This window comes from Pogoniulus pusillus, chromosome 21, assembly GCF_015220805.1.
Source record: "Pogoniulus pusillus isolate bPogPus1 chromosome 21, bPogPus1.pri, whole genome shotgun sequence".
NCBI classification, from domain to species: domain Eukaryota; kingdom Metazoa; phylum Chordata; class Aves; order Piciformes; family Lybiidae; genus Pogoniulus; species Pogoniulus pusillus.
This window is the reverse complement of record NC_087284.1, coordinates 10,502,278-10,524,887: the sequence shown is the minus strand read 5'-3', so window position 1 is coordinate 10,524,887 and position 22,610 is coordinate 10,502,278. Positions and strand designations below refer to the sequence as shown.

The 22,610-nt window shown below is 45.0% G+C and overlaps 1 protein-coding gene across 13 annotated transcripts in view; it reads left to right on the top strand.

Annotated features, from left to right (window-relative positions):
* The window catches only part of LOC135184794 (uncharacterized), a 616,367-nt gene that overhangs the window by 53,148 nt on the left and 540,609 nt on the right, over positions 1–22,610 (top strand). For all 13 annotated transcript variants that reach the window (XM_064160870.1, XM_064160872.1, XM_064160881.1 and 10 more), the window contains 2 exons: positions 15,047–15,160; positions 21,941–22,087. The gene's annotated coding sequence lies outside the window, so the exon portion shown is untranslated. The remainder of the gene's footprint in view (positions 1–15,046; positions 15,161–21,940; positions 22,088–22,610) is intronic.

Here is a 22,610-nt window from a genome sequence, read left to right as displayed (position 1 = left end):
ACGTATTGGGATAGCAACACTGCCTTCTGCTTGGCTCTATGGTAATTGCTGAATTTGTGCTCCAGTTTTGGTTTAATTTCTGGAATTAATGGTGTGGAAAATCTGAACTTCTTAGAATATGCAGCAAACATAAGTAGGAAGTAACTTTTTTTTAGGAGCTGTGGTGATTGGAGGGTGATCAGACCTGATAGTAATATTTGTAGCTTTAATGTTTTCAAAGTACCTTACAAATAGGAATCCCAATACTGAATCATGCACTGGAAATGCCTTTCAGCAATGTCAATGTCTGAGATGAGAGGAGCATCAAGACTGGCCTCACAGTTTATTTTTTCAAGGATGGCTTTTACTTTTGTGGTGCTTGACTTCTGGATGCCAATCTCAATGGCCAGTTTTTGGACTGCACAGGGACTGAGAAAACACAAAGCCACTGCCTTCTGCCAGGACGGTGACTATGGCCCCGCTGTAAACACAGCCCCTGTATTAAAGTTGAGCAGCCTCTAAATAAGGGTATTTTCTGGGAGATATTTGAATGTTTAACCACATATAGTTTCTCCAAGCTAATGTTGGGAGTCAGTTTTCTTTCATAGAATCATTTTTGGTTGGAAGAGTTTATTAAGCTCACCAGGTCCAGCCATTAACTCAGCACTGCCAAATCACCATGTCCATCAACAAAATATGTAAAGGGTCAGTGCCAAAAGAATGGAGCCAGGCTCTGCTTGGTGATGCCCAATGTCAGGACAAGAGGCTCAGGAAGTTCCATGTAAACATGAGGAGAATTTTTTTTTTCCACTGTGAAGGTGGCAGAACCCTGGAACAGGCTGCCCAGAGGAGGTTTGGAGTCTCCCTCTCTAGAGATATTCAAAATCCACTTGGACACGTTCCTGTGTGATCTGGTATAGGAGATCCTGCTCAGGCAGGGGAGCTGGACTAGATGATCTTTTGAGGTCACTTCCAACCTCTGATGTTCTGTGATTCTATGAATACCACATCTATGTGGCTTTTAAATCCCTCCAGGGACAGGGACTCCATCACTGCCCTAGGCAGCCTGTTACAAGGCTTGACAACCCTTTCAGGGAAGAAACTTCCTAATGTGTTGGAAGTTGTGCCTAAATCTCCCCTGGCACAACTTCATTTTGTTTCCTCTTCTCCTGTCGTTTGTTCCTCAGAAGAGGAAACTGACATTCACCTCACTGCAAACTCTTTTCAGGTGGTTAAAGAGAGCATGAAGGTCTTCCTTCAGCCTCATTTTTTCCAGTGTAAACAACTATTCCATCAGCCACTCCTCAGAAGACTTGTTTTCTAGACCCTTCAACAGTTTTGTGCTCTTTGGGCATGCTTCAGCAGCTCAATGTCCTTCTTACAGTGAGACGCCCAAAACCGAACCCAGTATTCAAGGTGCAATCTCACCAGCGCTGACTACAGTGAGGCAATCACTTCTCTTGTCCTACCAGCCAAACTCTTTCTGATCAAGTCAGGATGGTCAGGAGGCTCCTCACAAGGAACAGCAGCTTCCTCTTCCCCTGGGAAGGGAACAGGACTTGGGAGTGGGACAGTGAAACCCCAGATTTTCTAAGGGCTAGGAAGGGCAGGAAAGCATGGTCAAGCAGATAACGAAGGGTATGCCAGTGTGTGGGTAAAGCAGCAGCAGTTGTCTGGCCATAGCTGGTGGAAGAGTGTCTTCCCAAGCCAGCTCTGCACCCACCACTTTATCAAGCTGAATGAAATGGCTTCCAGCACAGCCTTTGGGAAGAAGTGGTTGTTTGAATGGAGGGACACATCAAAGAGAGACCTCAGTACTATGGAGCTGGGCATAGTTTAGCTACAGACCCATCCTGAAGCCATAGCTTTGATTTGTCCTGTTGCCTTTACCGTTGCACCCCAAAGCCTGTGATCTCAGAGCAGGCTTGGTGCTCTCTTTTTGACAAGTGCCAGTCTGCAAAAAAAAAACAAACCCAACCAACAAGAAATTTGTCATTTCAATACTTGCATTTTTATTTTGCAGTAGGCCTCTGGAGGTTTGCAGGCATCTTTCAGGAGGCTCTGGATCAAGTTGTAGTTGTTAGTTATGCTATGCCATGGAGCAGCACTCACACAAAACCAACATGGCAGCTGGTGCTGGGGTTTCATGGACACATAACAGCCTGAATGCCAAAAAGACGAGGGGGGAGGAAAAAAAAATCTATTTAAGCAAAATTTTCCTCTCTGTAGGAACTTAGTCTGTCAGCAGCATAAACACTTGCAATCATGCACTTCCTAGGATGCATGTGCTATCGAAAAGGGAGGTGTTAATTGCTGTGCTAATTACAACATGATTGCTTTGCACTTGTTTTGCACTTGCAGGTGATTAAATTTTTAACGAAGCATATTACTTGGCACTGTTAGCACAGTTAACACATTTCTCTCTCCTCCCCTCTCTCTCTCTCTCTGTTTTTTTTTTATGCCTTGGGAGAAGTCCCTCTCCGCAGACCCTTCGCTGGCTGCGATGTGCTGTTGTGCTTGGAGCATGCCTCTGTTTCGGCTGTCGCTAGCAGTAGCCCTGCTTCCTGCTCGCAAGGAGCAGCAGCCTGTTATCACCAGGCTCAGCGGGATGGCGCCGGCCAGATGCGAATGCAGAACCCACCGAGGTATTGGCGACAAACCGAGGCGAGGCTGCCGATGCCAGCCTCCCAGATTTCATTGTAAGCCACGCCAGCTCCAGCCAGTCAGGCGGCAGCGGCGGAGGGTGTGTGGGAAGGTGGAGAGCTGACAGCAAGTTCCCTGTGATTTATTTCTGCTTTGCTGAGCGGGTTCCCAGCTGAGCGAGAGCAGGGGAGACCTGCATCTGTTCGCCGGGCAGGCTCCTATGTCTCTGATAAGGTGGCAATTACACGGCCCGGCGAGGTTGCACAAGCGAAAGGAAGCTGGGTGAGCCAGCCTGTTGGATTTGTTGATGGGTATAGGTGGCTTTACCTTTCTGGCTACAAATTTTTTTCATACCTGTTGCTTCTGGTGAGACTGAGCTCGTCAATCCCAAATGAGTGATGATCGGGGGGGTTGGAGCACCTCTGCTGGGAAGATAGGCTGAGAAAGCTGGAGTTGTTTGTTCAGCCTTGAGAAGAGAAGGTTCTGGGGAAGACCCTCTCCTGCAGGAAGGGTGGAGAGAGACTGTGTACAAAGGGCTTCAGTGATTGTACGAGGGGCAGTGGCTTCACACTCGAGAAGAGCAGATTTAGATTGGATGTTAGGAACAAGTTCTTTGCTATGAGGATGGTGGAACACTGGAACAGGTTGCCCAGGGAGGTGACTGGGGCCTCATCCCTGGAGATATTCAAGATGAGGCTCGGCAGGGCTCTGGGCAGCTTGATCTAGTTGAGGATGTTCCTGCTGACTGCAGATGGTTTGGACTAGATGACCTTTGCAAGTCCCTTCCAAGCCAGATCATTCTATGAGTCTATGACCTCTCCTCAGTGGATCTTGTCCAGCATGGTGGATTGTTTTTGTTAGCCTGAAGAAGAGAAGGCCACAGAGAGACCTTGTTGTGGCCTTTTTGTAATATAAAAGGGCCTATAAGAAAGATGGGGACAGATTTCTTAGTGGGGCTTGTTATGCCAGGCAAGGGGTGATGGTTTTAAACTAAAAGAGAAGAGATTTAGATTGGATATAACAAAGAAATACTTTATTATAAAACTGACTAAACACTGTCCTAGGTTGCCCAGAGAGATGGTAGATGTCACATCCCTGGAAACATTCCAGGTCAGGCTGGATGGGGCTCTAAGCAGTCTGATGTAGCTAAAGATGGCCCTGCTCACTGCAAGAGGATTAGGTGAGGTGAGCATCAAGGTTCTCTTTCAACCCCAAAATTCTGTGAGTCTGTGATTCTATGATCTTGAATTGCTTGACTCCGAGGGGCTTTGCCTTTGAAGACCACTAGTCTATTTGTTATATGAATGGAAGCTTTTTGGGGTTCTTTGGGCCAGGCTGTGTAAACGGAGTGGATGACTGCTAGTAGTATGCATAAGAGGAGTGTTGTAGAAATATCTCTTCAAAAGAAGTGACCAATAGACCTATTCCTGTTCAGGGATGATATAAGTAAAAGGAACACTGGGTGGACAATGAAGAGTACTGGAAAGGTTAGGAAAGGTGATCTCATTTAGCTGGTTTGTTTTTAATTCATGAGCAAGAGTCACTCACTGAGGAAGAGCAAAAGAAAAAGAGAAGACTTGAAACTGATAAGGAAATATTTTTAGACAACAGTTCATTAACCCTGGGAATTTACTGCCACAAATACCATTGAGCCCAAGAGATTAGCAGGTCCAAACTGAGCTAGAGATTTGTGTGGGTAAGGAGGACTACATTAGAGTAGATAAAAACCAAACCCCAACCAAACACAAAAGATGCAAACTTTCATGCTTCACGACATTGGGAAACAACTAAGTGATGAGGAGGAAGAAAAAAACTTCCCCTATTGGCAGATCATCCCATGATGGTTTACTAGGGTGTTTCTTGGACTGTTATGTGAAGTACCTGGTCTTGGTGATTAGCAGGGATGGGCTCCAAGCTCAGCAGCAGTCCGATTCAAGACCCTTTGTTCCCATCTGGCATTGTTCGGCAACTGGGCTAGCTCAAGGATACCTTTTACAAACAGAAAGGGGGAAGCCAAAGAAATTACAAGGACATCACACAATTACTTCTGACATCTTTGCCTCTTGCACACCTATGCACCTGGTGATTTAGTAGGAACAAAAGAAAAGGAAGCTGCTGGATTTTTTATGTAATGTGAATTACAAAGTACCTGGGAACATACTTTCAGCAGGAATTAGCTGAATGTATTTTGACACAATGTTTGTGTGAATCGTTTTTAGCTACATGTGCTGAATTTTTCTGTGTCCAGACACATGAAGTATACCCAGATGAGGAGTTAAGTCCTGAAGAATTTGGTACAGCAGCTCTGGTCCCTGGGGAGCTTGGCAATAGGGCTGAAGGGTGGCACCCACAGTGGCAGAGTCCTGTGCCCTGTAGCTGATTCGTCTTCAGCATTACATGTTAAACTATAATGCAGGCTTATAAATTGTTGTGAGCCTTACCATACTGTCATCACTTGGCAAATTCAGTCCAGGAGTTCATGGACACTGACCTTTGCATATTAAATATAGATAATGTAAATAGATTTGCCCATTGGCATGAAGAGGCCAAACTAAAGTACTTAAAGCCTCACACTTTTAGCTGCCATGTAATTGTTTAAATGTCTTTGCTCACATAATTGGAGTACTAAGAGGCCAAGGGGGACCACACACAACAATGAGAATATGATTTCTGTGGAGCTGGAGAGTTTACATTAACAATTCAAGATGCCAGCAAGGCTCTCTTTAATGTTTAATGAATCCTTTTGGCCCACAAACCACAGGCCTTCACCTTTCCCACCACTTTGGCTGTGTGGCCCCACAGGCAGGTCCATCATACCGGAGCAAGTGGTCAGTGGAGGGAGAAAGCCCTGAGTGTGTGTGTGCCCCTTCTGTGGGGACTGAGGAGATGGGGAGCAAAGAAGAGAATGGCTGCAAAGCCCTGAGGACTTCATCAGACCGCATTCAATTGTAGGATTGGTTTCTGCTTGACTTTTCTGTGCCAAATTTAATAGATGTGAATTGATACCACTTTCAACTGGCAGGTTTCATTATCTGTAGTTTCATTAAGAGCAATATCTGCTGGAGGACCACTGACTGGTTTTTTTATTTTTGCCTTAATGGGTTCAATTATATCTGCAGCAAACCTTGCCATTCCCCCCCCCTCCCCAAACTTCATATTCTAGTCTATTACTCACTGTCTGTCTGGCCCCCATCGTGCTTTCACTGCAGATGTCATAACAGAAAAGAGATGAACAGGCAGCTCTTACTTCCCGATAAATTAATGTGCTGCAGTCTAATCCATATCCCAAATGATAAAGTTAACAACAGTTTGCAAGCCTGTCACATAATCTAAAAAATTCAGATGGATATTTTTCCCCCCCTTGTGTGGGAGGAAAAAGCTGTTTCGGGGATGAGCAGTTATTAATATGTTTAAGCTGCAGCAGAACGTCATGGAAATGGCACAATTAATCCAGCGGCTGCCTCGATCCAGTGGCGAAGCACTTTTATTGGGAGCAACCTGTTCGGCAGGCTGCTGGCTGCAAAGTGGTTCCTGGGCTGCTGCAGCCTGTCCTCCCTCCTTTGGCTGCTTCATCCAGCTGAGCTCAGACTCCATTCAGCTGCCAGCCTGTCGGGGCAAATTTCTTTGGGGTCAGTCACCTGTGGCTCTCCCACACTCCCCAGCATGTGGTCACTGGGATGTGAAAATGGGGACTGTGCGAAGCTGCTCTAAATCTGCTGTGCTGCTCCAGAAACCGCCGTGTGCCTCAGCAGCACATGTCTGCTTGCAAGAGACAAATTAATTTGCATACTCAAATGATAGATATCCCTAAACCTGCTGCTGTGTGACAGGAAGGGAGGGATGAGCTTCCCAGCTTATGCCTCCAGCGTGGGAGTCCTGTGCTTGGGTCACAACAATCCCATGTAGTGTTTCAGGCTTGCGGCAGAGTGGTTGAAAAGCTACCTGGTGGAAAAGGACCTGGGGGTGTCATTTGACAGCTGTCTGAAGTTGAGCCAGTGTGTGCCTAGCTGGCTAAGAAGGCCAACAGCATGCTGACTTGTATCAGGAGTAGTGTGGCCAGCAGCACTAGGGGAGGGATTGTTGCCCTGTACTTGACACTGGTGAGGCTGCACCTCTAACACTTGGTTCAGTTTTGGCTCTGACACTACAAGAAGGGCATTGAGGTGGTAGAACATGGCCAAAGAAGAGCAACAGAGCTGATGAAGGTTTTAGAGCACAAGTCTTCTGAGGTGTGGCTGAGTGAATTTGGGTTGTTTAGTGTAGAGAAAAGGAGGCTGGGAAGATACCTTCCCACTCTCTACAAGTATCTGAAAGGACGTTGCAGCAGTCACTTCTCCCAGGGAACAAACAACAGGACAAGAGGAAGCTGCCTCAAGTTGTGCCAGGGAAGGTTTATGTTTCACAGTGGGAAAAATTTCTTCCCCGTAAGGGTTGTCATGCCCTGCGACAGACTGCCTAAGGCAGTGGTGAAGTCCCTATCCCTGGAGGGACTTAAAAGTCATGTAGATGTGCTGTTGAGAGACACGGGTTAGTGCTGAACCGGCAGTGCTGTGTTAGTGGCTGGGCTTGATGATGTTAATAGCTTCTTCCAACCAAAATGATTCTATGATTCTGTGATTATATGGTTTCACTGGGGAAAACGGTGTGCAGAGCCTCTATGTTCACACAGAGCAGCTCAGCTATGCAGGGCAAGCATCCAAGGGATAGATCCTCAGTCAAGGGGAACTGGATTAGCTCCTTAAAAATTCATGGATCTAAGCCAGTTTACATCAGTTGGTGATCAAGCCCTTACTGCTCAGATGCCTGAGGGAGCCAAATGTGCAAAGAAGGTTTGATTGGATAAAATCTCCAAAAATGGGAAATTACCTTAATTTTTTGATCTGGAGTTCATACAAGAAGAATGTTTCTTGTAAGAGCTTCTCTGTCTTTCTCCAACCATATAAAATATAACAGGAAAAGGATTTATCTTAACATTTTTCAGTGATACTGACTGCAATGTAGATAGGCAGAAGAACAAGGTGGAAAAAAATAAAGGCAATAGTGAAACCTTTACAACCTCTCTGTGCTACCAAGGCCAAAGCTGAGGTATAACATCATGGTAAGGAGGTGAGGAATGGAGAAATCTTTGTACCAAAGCTAAGTTGCATATTTCAGGGCTTTGTTTTGCTCTCCTTGCCAGTTGCATAGGTTATTATTGTTACTTTTTGCTGATGGCAGGCATGGCTGACTTGAGACCTGGATCTGAATTTTGTGCTGCTGGTCTTATGCTGTAGCTCCTCTTTACTTGAACCTGCAACCCCACTTCAAAATCTGGGCTAGGTGCACTTTCAAGGTGTGGTGGATAAGGACAGAAGGGAGGTAGTCAGTGTTGGGATTTAGCTGTAGTTATTGAACCGGTGGATTGAAAAAACAGAAGAAAAATGAGACAGCAGCTGGCTGCAGAACTCATTTGGGAAGCTGGAGGAATATCACAGTGGGCAACAGCTTTTTGAGTGTGCTGGCCTCTGTGTGTGAGCAGCATGGGCCAAACCAGCCTCCTCCAAACCTGCATGAGGATCTTCCTTCACCTCAGAGTCACTTTTGCTCTGTGTAGTGAAGGTAAGTCCATCTGCAGGCTCTACACCTTTTGCTCCTATTTGGGCATATCTGGCATCAGTGCTACCCTCATGCTTCTTCAGCATGGGAGTTTTCCATCCAAAAGATGTGGGGTGGGCCTGGGTGTCCCTAGAGAGCTTGTTAATGACCAACAAAAGTCTCATTCAGAGCAGAATGAATTCAACAGGAACTGAGCAAGTCTAAATGAAGAAAATATCTCACCCCTATGGGACACATCCCTAAATTCAGTACAGTGAAAACCACGGGCACTAACTTTAAGGACATATCCTTCTTTAGGAGACACTGATAGAGGAAAGTCATTGTTCAGGAGTTTAGTAGTCCCTAGACAAGGACCCTACAAGCAGTTCCTTTTCCTCTTGGGTGGTTCTGATGCCAAATAAGGGAAGGCAAAGCTTGCTCCCGAGGCTGACCTATTTCTGTGGAGCAGCTGCAAGCTGGGCTAATAATCCACTTATCTGGTGAGAAACCCACAGCAGCACCTTCCAGACAGGCACTGTCTTGCAGAGCTGCAGTTCAGCAGCCCATGGGTGGTTGCTGATGGCCTTGTCGTGCCTCAGCTCATCTGCCTGCAGCACCTGAGAGGAAGGTCTCTCCAAAAGACGCAGTGGTATGGACTACTAAAGCCTTTGCTTGGAGTTGTATCTGATGGTGGCTTTTCTAGAAGCCATATCTCTCTGAAGATACTCAAGACCCACCTGGTTGTGTTCCTGTGTGATCTAGTATAGGTGATCTTGCTGTAGCAGGAGGATTGGGCTAGATGAGGTCCCTCCCAGCCCCATACCTTCTGTGATTATGTGAAAATATCCACAACTGCAAACTTAACAAAAATGGGAACATAGCAGAATATGATGGGGAATAAAACAACTTCAAAGCATGACACCAAAGTCTCACCCAAAAAAAGCCTTTTCCCATGCCTTGCAGTTTGAAGATGGCAAGGGCTCAGGGGTGAGCTGTGTTCCCACAGTCGCACCTTGCAGCCTTGCTGGGTGGAGTGTGACAGAACATAGGTCTGCCTTGGTGCCCAAATGCTGCTGATCATCTGCAGCGATGTCACCAGGTGTGGGTTTGTGCCAAAAGGATGATGTTGAAAAGTGAGCTTTCTGCAGCTCCCTGTAAGGCCCCTTAGCTCTTTGGCCAGGTGCCACTATGCTGTGTTGCTGTCTTGGTTGGTTTCCTCACAAACCTCACATAAGGGATGCTCCTGAGTTCACAGCAGGTAGCAGTTATTCCTAATTTGAGGCACTAAAGAGTGAGTGGGGAGGTGGAGACCTATGATTTATGTGCTGCTGGTGGCTTCAGTGAGTAAGCCACTGCCTGCTGACCAGGGCCTGCATGCAAGCAAGGGAGCTGCCCAAGCCTACCAAGAGATTTTGTTGCTAACCAACACCTAACTCCTGTTATAGAATCACAGAATGTCAGGGGCTGGGACTTCGAAAGAGCATCCAGTCCAACGCCCCCTGCAGAGCAGGATCACCTATACCAGATCACACAGAAACACATCCAGGCAGGTTTTGAAGATCTCCAGAGAAGGAGACTCCACAACCCTCCTGGGCAGCCTGCTCCAGTGTTCTGTCACCTTCACAGGGAAAAAAAAATCCTCCTCATGTTTACGTGGAACTTCTTATGCCTCAACTTCCACCCATTACCCCTCATCCTGTCGTCAGGCATCACGGAGCAGAGCCTGGCTCCATCCCCCTGGCACTCATCCTTTAAGTATTTATACACATTGATGAGGTCACCTCTCAGTCTCTTTTTTTTCCAAGCAGCACAGCCCCGGCTCCCTCAGCCTGTCCTTGTAAGGAAGATGTTCCATTCCCTTAATCATCTTTATAGCTCTCCTGGACTCTCTCAAGCAGTTCTATGTCCCCTCCTGAACTAGGGGGCCCAGAACTGGACACAGTACTCCAGATGTGGCCTCACCAGGACAGAGTAGAGGGGGAGAAAAACCTCTCTCGACCTACTAACCACAGCTCTTCAAATACACCCTAGAATGGCATTGGCCCTCTTGGCCACAAGAGCACATTCCTGGCTTCTGGTCAACCTCCCATCCACTAGGACCCCAGATCCTTTTCCTCTTTGTTGCCTTTCAGTAGATCAGTCCCCAGACTGTACTGATCCATGGTTTTTTTTTCTCAGGTGCAAGACTCTACACTTGCCTTTGTTGAACTCCATTCAGTTTCTCCCTGCCCAACTCTCCAGCCTGTCTAATTCTCTCTGTATCACAGCACAACTTTCTGGTGTGGCAGCCACTCCACCCAGTTTGCTGCCATCAACAAACTTGCTGACAGTGCACTCTGTGCCCTCATTGATGAACATATTGAACAGAACTGGTCTCCGTACTGACCCCTGATAGCTCCACTAGCTAGAGGCCTCCAACTAGACTCCATCCCATTGACCACAATTCTCTGACTTCTTCCCTTCATCCAGTTCCCAATCCACCTCACTACCTGATCATCCAGACCACACTGCCTTGGTTTAGACAGAAGGATGCAGTGGGAAACAGCATCAAACGCTTTACTGAAATCAAGATAAACCACATGCACTGCTCTAGCATCATCTATCCACCTGGTTATAAAAGCTCATAAAAGCTTCCCACTCATTAGCAAGCTTTTCCCATATCAGGAATGAGAGGACTGTCACTTACCCAGTTAGCCATGTCTTCCAAGAGCCTTCCAGGCAAAGAGTGAGGTTCTCTACTGAGCAAGTCTGCTTTATTTGAATACTTTTGCTGAGCTATTCTCTGGCTCAAAATTACCTTACTCTGGGTGACTCCTGTGCCCAAGGGAACACATAGTGTTGTACTGGGCATGCCAGTTGAGCACTGGCAGAGGATTAAGTGTCTTGTGTGTTTGGTGATTATGTACTTCACAGAATGGTGAGGGGTTGCAGGGACCTCTGAAGATCATAGATTCCAAAGCTTCTGCTAAAGCAGAATCACCTAGAGTGTTTCAAGACTTATATTATGATTTATTGAAGACACACTTCTACCTCTTTCCTCTGTTTTGTAAAGAACAACCCCACAATGGTTGAAGAGTAAGAAAATGCCTCAGATTCTGGACATGCATGTTTACTAAGAACTTTGGCTAAAGACATTCCCAATGTCTGGGAATCCTAGAATCATAAAATAGCTTGGGTAGGAAGAGATATTTTGAGATCATCTAGTCCAATACCTCTGTTCTGAGCAGGGACAACTTCAGCTAGATCAGGTTGCTGAGAGCCCTATCCGACCTGACCTTGAATGTTCCCAAGTATGGAGCATCCACCACTTCTTTTGGCAGCATGTGTGTTGCAAAAAGATCTTCTTTATCTTTAGTCTGGATCTGCAGATCATCTCACATAGGCCAACTGATCTTCAGCACCATCCCTCTTGCCCAGATCGCAGGATGCAAGAGGTTGGAAGGGATCCTTAAGTCCAACCCTCCTGCCAGAGCAGGACCATAATCTAGTGCAGGTCACACAGGAACACATCCAGACAGGTTGTGAAAATCTCCACAGAAGGAGACTCCACAAACTCTCTGGGGAGCCTGTTCCAGTCCTCTGTGACCCTTACAGTAAAGATGTTCTTCCTCATGATGAGGTGGAACTTTCTGTGCTGTAGTTTATGGTGAATCCTTCCAAGCATTGTGGGATACCAGGACCTAAGAAGCAGGTAAAAACACTCTGCTGCCTTTTGCCTTTCTGTATTAGAACATTTGTTTATTCTGGAGAGACATGAGTGGGGTACTAGATAGGTCAGGTAGGTCATTATGGCATGGGAATGTTGTGGTACTACCATTTCCTGTGCTTGTGCACAACTTGGGTTTGGTGGCATTGGATTTTCTTAATAATAATAATACTAAGTTTAAAAAAGAGACACAAAAATGATTGAGAAATGATGGGGCAACAGGGTTTATTCAGCCTTGAGAAAAGAAAACTCTGCAGAGACCCTGTTACCATGTCCCAGTATTTAAAGTGTGGCTACAAAGCAGATGGAGACTCCATTTTGACAAGAGTTGCATGGAAAAGGTAAGGGGTGATGAGCACAAGTTACCCTGATTGAACAGCAGGGGAAAGTTCTTCACAGTGAGAAGAAGTCACTCATTGGAATAAACTGCTCAGGAAAGTGGTGGTGTCCCCAACCCTGAACACTCGAAAGATTCAGCTGGGCCATCTTCTATATATGGTACTTCTGTGAAGAAAGCAGATGATCCCTGAGATCCCTTCCAATCTGACACACTATAGTTCTGTATTATGAGATCTACACAGGGTACTCCTCCAGTTGCAAGAAGCTGATGAGCACAGCTGTGTGGTACTCACCAGATAATGCCTACTCATGTACCCAGACACTTTCTAGGCTTAGGATGAGCTTCAGTAGAGATGTGCCACCTTCTCTGTGGAAACAGATCTGCTTGATGTTGCAGAATTTTGGAGCATTGCTCTAGAGTGCCTTTCCATAAACAATATCCTCTACAACTATCTGAAAGGAGGTTGCAACCAGGTGGGGCTGGTCTCTTCTCCCAGGCACCCAGTGACAGAACAAGAAGGCACAGCCTCAAACTGTGCCAGGCCAGGTTTAGGATGGGCGTTAGGAAGAAGTGCTTCACAAAAAAGAATGATTTGCTTTGGAATGGACTGCCTGGGGAGATGGTGGAGTTACCATCCTGGAGGTGTTTAAAAGGAGGCTGGATGAGGCATTTGGTGACATAGTTTAGTTAATTAGAAGGTGATGCGTTGGTCTTGATGATCTCAAAGGTATTTTCCTACCTGGTTAATTCTATAATTCTGTGATTCTCTGGAATTCAGCCTTGTTCCAAGTCCTTGGCTTGTAATAGCCAGGTCCTTGGCTTGTAATAGCAATGCAGCAGCTTCTCCTGTGCAAAACTGAATGCTGTTTGTGCAGCAGGTGTGATCCTGAGATCATTTGTAACTACCCAAAGGATGTTGTAGTGAGATGGGTGTCAATCTCTTTTCCTAAGTAACAAAATCAGTAACAAAAATGCCCCGAACTTGTGCTGAGGAAGGTTTAGATTGGACAATAGGAAAAGTTTCCTTGCTGAAGGGTTTGTCAAGCACTGGAACAGGCTACCCAGGAAAGTGGTGGAGTCACCACCCCTAGGAGTATTTAAAGGATGTGTGGTACTGAGTGACCTGGTTTCGTGGTGCACTTGGAAGTGTCGGGTTCATGGTTGGACTTGGTGATCTTAAAGGCCTTTTCCAACCTAAACAATTGTGTCTGTGATTCGTTTGCAGCAGCCTTGGAGGAGCCCTTAGTGATGCTCTGGGGACTCTGAAGGTTGCCTAGATTTCCTAGGATGGGATCTTAGGAAGATAGATGGCCTTTTAATATATATATATAGATAAAAGAGACAAGCTATTCTCATAGCTGCTGATGAGTTGTGGGCCAGTAAAGGACTGGATTCAAATCTGAGTCCTTCATAGCTCTGAAACAAGGCATGCATTTTTATTTCTCACTTTCTTCAGGCACATAAAAGCATCTTGCTGTGGAACACAGCGAGTGCAATGTGACGAGACCACATTGTTTCGTCACATGGAAACCTGTGTCATCTCAAGTGATCCCCAATGAAATTAAAGCAGAAACAGAAGATCCACATTTTCATTAACTTGTGTCCATACACATTGTTTACAATGATAGCTGTGTTTGGGGGTGGATGCTCATCAGCAGTGTAGGGACATCTTGTTAGCAGATGTTATTTGTCTGGGAGGTTGAACTCACTCTAATGACAGTACTTTTAACTTCTTTTTTTTGTTGTTTGCAAGACACTGAACAGCCATAAAGACACAGCTACCACTCCACAAGCAACAGGCTTTTTCCTAGTTGAAAATACTGTCTATGGCTGGATAAAAGTGGTGGAATCACTATCCCTGGAGGTGTTTAAAAGGAGAGTGGATGTGATACTTGAGGCTATGGTCTAGCGATTAAGGATGCTGGGATGAAGGTTGGACTGCATGATCCTGGTGGTCCTTTCCAACTATAGCGATTCATAGTGATTAGATGTTGTGCTGAGGGATTTGGTTTAGTCAAGGACTTGTCAGTGTGCAACTGATGATTGGACTTAATGGTCTTGAAGGTCTTTTCCAATCTAAGCAATTCTGTGATTCTGTGAAATGGCTGTTTCTACTTCGCAGACAGATTTGCCCACTGAAGTGTGTGTGCGTGTGGGCAAATACTGAGAACCCAGTTATGTTACTAACCATTTCCTAGCATTCTAGGGAATTCAGGAATGCAAAGTACAGAGATACAATCCCACTCTGTGTGGGTGCATTTGTTCAGTAAAGTTGTCAGATGCCTTTTGAAAGGAAATAACTCTTGCATAGCAGGTTTTCACAGATGCAGGGTGTGAAAATGATTATTAAAGCATTTCCAAGCTATTTCCAGCAGAATGAATAGTGTGTGATTTGTGAAATTATTATTTGGAGGCCAAAATACAGAGAAAAGCCAGAATATGAATTCAGATACACATGGGGTTTCCTTCTGCCAGACCTCTAGATTGTCCACCGCAAAGAAAAATGTTTTGAGATGTTTTTCTCTATAGCTGGATGCAGTAATCCATGAAAGCAAATACCACACTCCTCACAGTGATATGGGACCACTGTGGTCATTCCCAGTGGAAATTGGTTCTCTCCCTTTCTACTTTGCAGTGTCAGGCTAAACCTACTTTGTCTCCTCTTTGGCTCAGGCTCCTAAACCACTTCTTTCCTCTGTTGGATATTTTTCTTGCTGGGGGAAGGAGGCGGCTTATGGACCACACCAGAGATAGGAGCCATTCAGGAGAGCTCTCTGTAATTTTCCCATCTTTTGTTTCCCAAGGGAAAAAAGATGTGGAGCTGAAACACCTCGGGTGAAGAGCAGCAGCTGAGGATTTTCCTAATTCAAAGCTAAACAAATGGGCTCTTCCCATTGTTGAAATCTACCTTCAAACAGGTAAGGCAGAGCACCATTGGCAGAATACACACTTTGAGCTCTTGGGCTGGAATAACCTTTGGAGAAACTTCTGGGCATGGATCAGGGGATGTTTATTAAGGCTAGTGTTGCCACCACTCTCATATGCTCTTCATAACCCAGTCAAAGTTTTAATTACCACTCCCACTCATAACAAAGGGTTGTGGGCTTAAACTTCACAGATTGGGGGTCTTTTTTATGGTGGAGGAGGACATGTCAGTTTTTATTCCTTTCAGTGGGGGAGAGAGAGCTCTGAATCATAGAATCAACCAGGTTGGAAGAGACCTCCAAGATCATCCAGTCCAACCTAGCACCCAGCTCTATCCAATCAACTAGACCATGGCACTAAGTGCCTCATCCAGGCTTTTCTTGAATGCATCCAGGCACAGTGACTCCACCACCTCCCTGGGCAGCCCATTCCAATGGCAAATCACTCTCTCTGTGAAGAACTTCCTCCTAACATTCAGCCTATACCTCCCCTGACACAACTTGAGACTGTCTCCCCTTGTTCTGTTGCTGGTTGTCTGGCAGAAGAGACCAACCTCCACCTGGCTACAACTTCCCTTCAGGTAATTGTAGGCAGCAATGAGATCAACCTAGATGCATTGTAAAGATGAAGGAGAACAAAGAACACAAAGAACATTGTTTGAAAAATATATTTTTTTTCTCTGTTTGCTCTCCCTGTTTTGTTTTGGTTTTGCATCGTAACTCAATGCTGTGATTTCACCCTGATGGATGTTTTCAGGTGCTAGAGGTTGGTGAACAGGGGTCAATCTGAATAAATATAAAACTCAAATAAATACAGCAAACCTGATTAATACCCAAAGCATTTGTATTTCCAGACATACACATGAAGCAGCTCCACCCTGATTAATCAGTTCTGACTGTATTGCATAATACTTCCCATTTTTTAATTAGAACTGAGAGCTCTAGCTGTCCAAAGTGCTACATGTGTGCTCTCTAAAAAATTACAGCACAAGCAAAGACCATTTCCCCTCCCTCTACTCCTGCTACAGATTTCACACTGAACTTTAAAGGCAATTTCAGGTACAGCCAAATACTATCAATTATCTCTGCTTGTACTTCTAATCAGAGAAGCACAATCTACCTCCAAAAAACATTTGTTCTGAATGGCTGCCGTTTCTGAGAGCAGATGATCTTATAGCTGTCAATAGCTCTCACTTATCAGTGCTTTCTTGCAAGAACTATTCCAGTTAAGGTTTACTCAGATTTGACTACATGCTTATGATCATGCTGGCAAGGTAAAATGTTTTTGCCTGCACGCATGGAACTAATCAGTAAGCTGTTTCCTCATGGCCCTGGTTTTGCTTTTGCTTCTGCCTGTATAAATCAGGACAATCTCTGTTCAAATGAGTAATTACCCCTAGCTAAAATTGTGGGAGAGGTGACTCTGTTCCTTTGTTTGAGACAGAAGCAGGTTTTTGCACGGGGAGAGAATAATCAAGCACTTCATGCTTGCCTTCTCTCTGTGCTCCATTTTCCCCCTTTTTTATTATTTGAACAAATAAGATTTTACTCATGTATTACTCCAAACCAATGACTCCATCTAGCTTCCCGCAGCACACCTTTTATAGCAGGGAATACTCCTTCCCTTGTTTTGCTGAAGCACATATTTTCACATGATTTGCACTGATAATACAGCTCCACTGAGTAGCTTGATAGAATATATCACTCTTCACAGTCTAGCAGTCCCCCTCCTTAAATAATGGAAGTGGTAGACTCCTGGTAGGCTTGATTTTAAACATTTAAAATATATATAATGGTTTGCATACTGTGCAGTGATTTGTAAAATGTGAATGCCTACAAAAACCATGGTTACCAAGCATAACATTATCTTATTTTTACTTACACAACCAGTAAAACAGCTGGAGGTCTAAAATCATGGCCTGGCATTAAATGCATTACTACATTTTAACCGTGCAGGACTGAGGCTGTCCTTTCAACTGGGAGATGGGAAGAGAAAGGAAGTGCAGTGATTACTGGGAAATTAACACCTCCCATTTTAATAGACTGATTATACCAACAGGACTTAAATAGGAACTCTTCAACTGAAATGAATTGGAATTTTATCTGTCTGTCTCAAGAGCGAGACAGGCACAAGTGGCTTTGAGCTACACAGACCACAGTATCAATCTTCAGAGTGGAAATGGAGCATTAGCAGAGACAGAGTATTTTAACTAACAGAAATTATATCTTTCATTTTAAGATCCACCTGTATAGCACTGTTTAAATTTCTTTCTTTTTTATTCTTATCCTTGAAAAAGAAGAGCTGTGTCACCCCGAGTTCTCTTTCTAACATCATTAATTGTAATCAACGTGCAATGGATTAGGCTGCAAGTCTTAAACCCAGGTCATTGCAGCATGCACAGGATGGCTAGGGCTAGATGTCCACACCTCAGGTGGTGTTACCCAGTCACAAAATCACAGAAACAGCCAGGTTGGAAAAGACCATCAGAATCACCAAGTCTAACCTATAATTCTACTCCACAAGATACACTTTAAGCCATACCCTCACATCCTCAAGCACCACATCCGAAAGACCCTTAAACACATCTAAGGCTAGTGACAACCACCTCCCTGGGCAGCTCACTCCAGTGCTTGACCACTCCCTCCATGAAAAACCTTTTCCTAATACCCAATCTAAACCTACCCAGTGTCAGCTTGAGGCCATTCCCTCTTGTTCTGTCTCCAATTACTTGTGAGAAGAGACCAGTGCCAACCCCTCCACAACGTCCTTTCAGGTAGCTGTAGACATCAGTGAGGTCTCCCCTTAGCCTCCTCTTTTTCAAACTAACCATCCCCAGCTCCCTCAGTCACTCATAAGATTTATACTCTAGGCTCTTCCCCAGCTTCTGGACCTGCTTCATCACCTCCACATCTCTCTTGTATTGTTGTGCCCCAAACCACAGTACTTGAGACGTGGCCTTGCCAAAGCTGAACACAAGTCATATCAATAAACCTTCACAAAAGTGAGCCCACTTTTCAGGCTTGTCCAGATTCCCCTGTTTTTAAACCAGAGGTAGTTTAGACTTCAGGAAGAAGTTTTTTTTACACTGAGTGTGGTGAAAGACTGTTCCAGATTATCATAGAGGTGGTAGATGCCCCATCCCTAGAAACATTTCAGGTCAGGTTGGACAGGGCTCTGAACAACCTGATCTAGCTGAAGACATCCCCACTTACTGTGTGAGATGTTTGGACTAAATGGACTTTGAAGATCCTTTCTAATCCAAACCACTCTATGATTCTATGAAAAAAGCCTTACAGAGTTCCCAAATTCCTCAGATTTCAGGAGTATGAGGACTATTAGCAATTGTAAAGGGTTATTTGGCACCTGATCCATGTGGCTACAATATCTGGTCAGTGATGCAGGTTCAGATGGAGAACTATTGATACTTCCCAAATCAGCCCCAAGAGTCTGTCTGCTCTTCCCATGAGTAGATGTCCTCTTCCAACTGTAAGCCCATTCATGGCACATGCTGTCTGCAGTGGGAATAAATAAGATTTGGGTGGCTCCTCCAAACTCAGCAAAAGTATGCCAAGGGGTGGCCAGAAGCTGGTATGCCCTTGCTCTGCCTGTGCTGGAGAACAGTGGGAGATTTGGTGACGCTTTCAGCCTGTGGTATTAGGCTTGTCTTATTACTGCTATTATTGGTTAAAGATATCCCTGCTTACTTCAGAGGGCTGGACTAGATGACCTTTAAGGGTCCTTTCCAAACCAAACCATTCTATGATTCTGTGAAAGGCTTGTGTGACTTTGAAAGTCCTACAGGTGTTGCCAGAGGAACATCAACAGCTCTTCTCTCCATTCCTAGTGGGGATATGGAGCTGCAAACACACTTACAGGAGTTTAGTCTGAGGCTGAGCAGTTGGCTGTGTTTAAAAGCTCTGCTCACTCTCTGTAAATCCAAAAGACTTCATATGTTCCTTCTCCTCAAGTTTCCATAGAAGATCTTGTAAATGCCTTGGCCCAAATAGCTGTGCAGTTAATGAACTGTGCACACCACAGGCACCGTGTCCAGCTAGGAATTCACACTTAATAGTTTAACAAGGGTGCCTGGCTTCATGTGTTTTTCATTCTGTTTTTTTAAGTAGTGATGGGCTTGTCAATTAAATCAACCTTCAAAATAGATTTTACCCAACATGGGTACTGCTCATTGAGATTCATTTACTTTTATCCTTTCAACATGCTTTTCCAAGTGAAATCAATGAAATATATTCTATTATAACAACTGGATTTCCCCCCTCTCTACTTCCCCAAGTACCAAGCATCTGACAGGATACTGCAAAACTGTGGAGAAAGTTTTCTTCTGTGGAAAGACTGGCATGAAAATGTTCATTCTGAAGTGCACATAAGGCTAGATTTTCAAATGCATATGGTGCTGCATCCACTTGTAGATTCCAATCCAAGATATCAAAGTTTTTCAGGAATGCTTAGCAAGCATAACCCTTAGGGACTCCAGCCAGAGTTTTTCCTGTTTGCCATCACTGCAAACCAAGCTCTGCAGTGCTAAAAGGACCAGAGAGCATTTCTTCAGCAGTTTTCACATCTAATGTTTTCTTACTCTGGAAACAGGCTTGAGTGTTGCTTGATGACATTCCCTCACAGATCACAGAATAACAGAACTCTCAGGGTTGGAAGGAACCTCAAAGATCACCCAGTTCTAACCCCCCTGTCATGGACAGGGACACCTCATGCTAGATCAGGTTGCTCAGAGCCACATCCAGCCTGGCCTTAAAGACCTCCAAGGATGGGGCTTCCACCATCTCTTTGGGCAACCTGTTCCACCACCCTCATAGTGAAGAACTTCTTCCTGACATCCAATCTGGATCTACCCACTTCTAGTTTTGCTCTGTTTCCCTTGGCCCTATCACTACGTGACACCCTAAAAAGTCTCTCAGCAGATTTCTTGTAGGTCCCCTTCAGATACTGCAAGTTCACAATAAGATCTCCTCAGAGCCTTCTTCTCTCAGCTGCAGCTCTCTCAGTCTGTCTCCACAGGAGAGGTCCTTCAGCTCTCTGATCATCCTTGTAGCCCTTCTATGGACACGTTCCAGCACGTCCAAATGATTCCTCTAATAGTGGTTCCAGAACTGGACACAATACTCCAGGTGGGGTCTCACCAGAGTGGAGCAGAGGGAAAGAATCGCCTCCTTCACCCTGCTGATCACACTTCTCTTGATGCAGCTCAGGATTTGGTTGGCTTTCTGGGCTGTAAGTGCACAGTGGTGGCTCACATTGAGCTTCTCATCCACCAGCACCCCCAAGTCCTTTTCCTCAGTGCTGCTTTCAAGACAGTCACTGCCCAGCCCTATATGGATACTTGGGATTGCCCCGAGGCAGATGTAGGACCTTGCATGCAGCTCATAAAGCCAAAAAATTAGGTAAAACTCAGGTGGCAGTAATTCACTTCAGTGAGTAAGAAAATGATGAGGGAGGGAGTTTGTGAGGCAAAGCCTGACTCTTTGAAAAGGACACAGGTGGTTTGCATCTACTGGCATGAATAGCTTCAGGTGTCCCAAAACGCTGTGAAAAGCAACATTAGAAACTGGTGGTGAATAATATGTCTGAGGTATTCAGGAAAACAACAGCTTTTGCCTCTACTGCAGGGGATTTGGGGAAACTTTCTCTTCTTTAAAAACAAAACTCTTTGCATAGTATGAGTATGGAAGAGAGCTTGGTTCCATCATAAAGTGCTACAGGTTTGAAAGTATTTTTAGTGTTTATTTTCAGTATAGTTTGGCCATAGCTCCTGTAGCACCCCCCAAAACCTACTCTTCTCCTTTTCTGTCTATGATTTTTAATCAGATGCTTCATTTCCCCCAAGCAGGCAGTCCTTAATTGCACTTCACAGATACAGCAATGCAGTGCAAGCTGGTCCAAACAGCCAGGGGAAAAGTTTCTCCTTTGAAGGGGCTACTACTAGTCAGGATAATTTTGTGGCCAAAGGGAGTTTGCCTTCATTTGTACTACCACAGTACCTTCTATCTTCACCCAAACATTCTCCATAGGTCCAAGAAGGCAGCGTTCCTGCTTAGCCACACAGTGGTTTCTGCTGTGGTGTTTGGCATTTTGTGAGCCAGTGTTCAAGCATGGCTGCTTGTTTGCTAAGATCAGAACAGGATGCTTGGTACACAAACATCACTGAAAGGTCTCTGTCAAGTCACTTAAAATTAACTAATTTGTGTTCACCTACAGGATGCAGGGCAAAGCATTCGTAAAAACAGGAGGTGAAACAATAGAAGTTCACACATCTAAATTTAGACTTTTAAAAAACTCCTGGCACCCAGTGAGTCCCACCTGGGGCAAAGGACACTGGAACAGGCTGCCCTCCTGTTCCCTGTCATTTAATGAGTCTGTGGAAATAGCAGGAATCCTACACGTTTAGTGACAGAACAAGAGGCAATTGTTTCAAACTAGAGAAGAGCAGATTTAGGTTGGATGTTAGGAACAAGTCCTTTACCATGAGGGTAACAGATTGCCCAGGGAGGTTGGTGAGGCCCCTTGCCTGAAGACATTCCAGGTAAGGCTCAACAGTGCTCTGGCAACCTGATCTAGCTGAGGATGTCCCTGCTGACTGCAGACGGGGCTGGACTAGATGACCTTTGGAGGTCCCTTCCAGCCCAGACCATTCTATGATTCTTTGATTCTGTGACATTTGGAAGCCAACCTAGGGCCATATTTTGCTGTGGTCTTGTTCTGGATTCCTTGGTCTATCCCTAATACCGTTTTTTTCCCCCTAGCTGACTCGTGGCTAAATGGACTCTTGTGACAGTTCATTGCACTCGGCCTTGGAAACCTGCTTGACCCGAGCTCAACCACCAAGCTCAAGATGGCATTGCCCTGTGCTGGCTGCACTATGAATCTGCCCCAGAAGACATGCAGAGCAGGTTTGTAAGCATTTTCCCAGCACACAATGCAAGGTGTCATTATCTTCTCGTGCGGCTTTGCTGCGGTCTGTTTACTTGCACAGGGCTATTTGTCACTGGCAAGGCTACAGAAAAATCACACTGCAAGACACTAAGGGTTGAGGGTTCATGAGAGAAGGCAGAATAAATTGCTCACGTTGAGCCACAGGAGTGTGATTGCTGGGCCCACATTTGCAAGCATCCTTTCTTAGTGACACTGATTATTTCTTCCTGTGGAACAATTTCCTACAGCAGAACTGCGATATGTGAAGAAATGTGTTTCATAATTTGTGTTTATTAAAATGTTCTTTTCACATTTATTTTACATTTCTGTTATTGGATCTTTTTTTTCTCCTGGATGCTAATGGATGTTATTCAGCTCTCAAGGGATCTCCAGAGCTTTTCTCAAGTAACTCTGCATTCGGCGGCTCCTGTTTCGTTCTCACTTATGCTCACTTCTTGTTGTTCTTTTTCACTTTTTATCATGTAACATTGTAAGAACATT